The sequence below is a fragment of the Arvicola amphibius genome, chromosome 18 (genome assembly GCF_903992535.2).
Source record: "Arvicola amphibius chromosome 18, mArvAmp1.2, whole genome shotgun sequence".
Lineage (NCBI taxonomy): Eukaryota > Metazoa > Chordata > Mammalia > Rodentia > Cricetidae > Arvicola > Arvicola amphibius.
Genome location: NC_052064.1, coordinates 16,661,237 through 16,664,843, shown reverse-complemented (window position 1 = coordinate 16,664,843; position 3,607 = coordinate 16,661,237).

Here is a 3,607-nt window from a genome sequence, read left to right as displayed (position 1 = left end):
TGGAGTGGAGAAGGGTTATTTGACTCACATATCCTTATCATTTACTCTAACACAAATTCTAGTTGCTCTTAATAATAAAAACCCAGAGTCAGAAATAGGGGTTAATGCTGAGGATCAGGGTACTTAAGTAAGGGGCCAAGCTGTAGAGAGTTCTTATGCTCAGAAAGGAAGGGGGATCCTGCCCTGCATTACAGAATGATCCTGCATTACAGAATGCATGTCTCCACCAAGCCTCAGACTGCAGTGAGCTCTTGTCTCCTCCCTTCTTTTATTTCTCTCTCTGCTCAGCCACATCTGTGTAGATCTATGTAAGGGTCTGCAGCAGACCTGCCTCCGGGTCAGCACAAGGAGAGGGAGGGACAATCAGTGGAAATGTGTGTGGTCTCAAAGGGTGAGGTTCTGTGCACAATTGGGGAGGCTTTAGTGATCCCTTTGTGATTTGGAAAAGGGAAAGGAAGAAGGATGAGAGCACATCTACAGCTTTGATGGGGACATCTGGGACTTTTCTTCTTGCTATGAGAAGACACCTAAGAAAAGCAACCCAAGAAGGAGGGTGTACTCTGGCTCGGACTTTGTTGGCACAGTACATCATAATGGGGAAAGCAGGGCAAAGGAGTGAGAGCAGCTGGTCACAGTGTGTCCCAGTCAGGAGTCCCAGACAGCTGACTGCTGAGGTTCCAGTAGTTTTCTCAGATTTTCACAACTGGTCACAGTGTGTCACAATCAGGAGTCGCAGACAGTCGGACTGTTGAGGTTCCAGTAGTTTTCTCGGATTTTTACAGCTGGCAATGCAGCGTGAGGAATTGTTCCACAGAATCTTCAGAACAGGTATTACTAATTCAGAGACACCTCTTCCAGAAACACCCTCAGATATGTGCCCCAGATATCTGCCTCTTAAGCAAACCTAGAGCCTGTCATATTATCCAGAGCAGGTTCAGGTCTGGGAATCCAAGGTGCGCTTAAAGAGAAGAAAAAAATTTCAGAAAAATCACTTCAGGCCAAGACCCAGGAGGGCTTAACGAGGGTGGGGGAGGGCACAGAAGGAAGGTCTGGAAAACCTGCAGAGTCACGCTGAGTCAGCTCCTGCCAGGGACGATGTAGCTGACACACTGTGGATAGATAATAAATACATCTTGATCCTGGAGCTGCCAACTTCTTAGAGTCACTGCCACTTCTCAGAATGCAGAACAGGAAGTAGTCTCTGACACAGAGGGCAGGAGTACTGGTTGGTTCTGCCAACTTGACACAAATGAGTCACAGGGGAGGGGAAACTCAGTAAGAAATTGCCTCCATCACTTTATTCTGTGGTCATGACATCCATGGACCACTTCCTTCATCACTGATGAGGCTCTACCAGCCCGCTGTGGGGGGGGTGGGGCAGCCCTGAGCAGTGGTCCTGTTTCATATGAGAAACCAAGCTGAGCAAGCTAACTTTACCCCAGGGCTCTGCCTCTGCCCCGCTTGAGTCCTTACCTGACTTTCCTCGGTGATGGGCTTTGATTGGGATATACAAGCTAAATAAACCCTTTCCTCCCGAAAGTGCTGTTGGTCATGGTGTGGGACAGCAAGCACAAGAATGCTGGCCCCACTGCCATGGAGTGCCCTAATCCCTTCCTTCAGGAGGACAAGGTATGCTCACGACTGGGAAGATGAGTCAGGACAGAGTGGACGTTTTACTTTGGTCTCTCTGTTCCCACCACTCCTTACGAACTAGTTTATGTTTGTCTCAAAGACAGCAAGAGATTAAAATCTGGTTCAGAGGCAAGATCCTGTCCTGGAGATAGAATTGACTCGAGATGTCTTGAGAAGCAGATGAGAGGGGGCAACCGTGCTCTAGCAGCTGCCCTGATAGTCCCTGGTCACTGGTCAGAAGGCCATTCAACACTCAGGATCACAAGAGAGAAATCAGATCTCCTATCTATAAGGAGCTGAGTCACTACAGTGATTGGCCAGGACCCCATGAGGTGAACAGGCACAAAAACAGCCTAGAGCCCTCTTCTTCCAACCATCACTGCTTCCTAAAGAAAAAAGCAACTCCACACCCAAGAGACTCCAGGGGGCCATGTCCTACTTTCTGAGCATTCACACCTAAAGTGTCTCCTTCCTCCACAACAGTAGCCCCTGGACCAGGACCAGGACTAACAAGTTCAGGATAGAGAGTGACCAAGAGCTCCCCATACCCATGCGCTTTATTCCCCTGGCCCCAAGAATGGAAGACTGTAAATATGGCCTTCACAGAATCTGCTAATGACTTTGTCTCTTTGTACGACACCTGTTCAAACTGCACCCATCCTTAAGAGGCCAGACACGGTTTGAGGTTCTCAGGATCCAGCTACAAAGGCCACTGCCACTGTGTTGGTTGGAATCTCTAAACGGATAAGCATCTGTCTGTCTCTTTGATCCACTGAAGCAGAAGCTGGGGGACGCTAGTTGCATCTTCATAAGAAGGGGAAAGGTGCCTGTGGACCGACATGGAGACAGTCACTGTAGGCTACAGCCTGCTGTGATTGGAACATTTCAAGCTTTTACCTCAAAAATAGTGACTGAGATTGAAGAACGAGTACCCTGTATATAAAAGGCTGTAGGCGGGGCTACATTTCTGTCCCAACAGACCAGGGAGCTGGATTTCAGTGACCTGTGGGACCACATCACTGGCACAGGAACTGCAGCTGTTTATCTGAGATACGGCAAGACCTTTCTGGACAGGAGGGCGGTGAACAACGGGGCTCACGGACGTCTGTTCAAAGTATGACGACCTACGCAGCCAATCCCATCGGGTGCGCCCCTTCGGCAAGGGAGGATTTGGTGTTTTATTGGCGGTGCACCGGCGCATTCAAATGCCTGTGGCAATAAAAATGATGGAAAAGAAACATTTTCGTCTCCTCAAAATTGAAGTCCTCAAAAAACTTTCCCACTCACCTATCATTCATCTTTTTGAGATTTTAAATGAAAAGAAATTTACATTTTTGGTACATGAGTATGCGCAGGGAGGAACTCTGAAAGAACAAATATTGAAAGGCAGGCTTCCCGAAGAAAAGGCAAGAACATTTGGACCGCTAGTTTCAGCCTTAAAGTGTTGCCATGACCAAAACATTGTCCATAGAGACCTAAATCTTAAGATCTGCTAGATGCAGAGAACAAAATGAAGCTTGAGGACTGTGGCCTTGCTACCAGATGTGCATCTGGCACTGTGCTCAAAGGGCGTTGTGGAACAAAATCTGTAACGCCCAGAACCGGAACTCAGTGAAGAATATGATGGGAGGAAGGCAGACGTGGGGAGCCTTGGAGTGGTTCTGTATTTGGTTACCACTGGGTACCACCCTTTCAGAGGAAGCACCCCGAAAGAAGTTGAGGAAAACAATTGTCATTGGCAACTATGACATCCCAGATGACATGTCTTCACATGTAGAAAAACCAATTCATCAAATTCTAACAGTTGCCCCAGAGAGGAGACCTTTCATCGAAGCCATTATCCAAAACCCATGGGTCAAGGGTTCTAAAATAAACATCCAGAGGGAGCCCTACCTAGATCCAAAAATCATAGAAAACCTAATTAATCATGGCTTTACAAGAAACATCATCTTTTAGTTCCTGAGGAAAAGGAAAT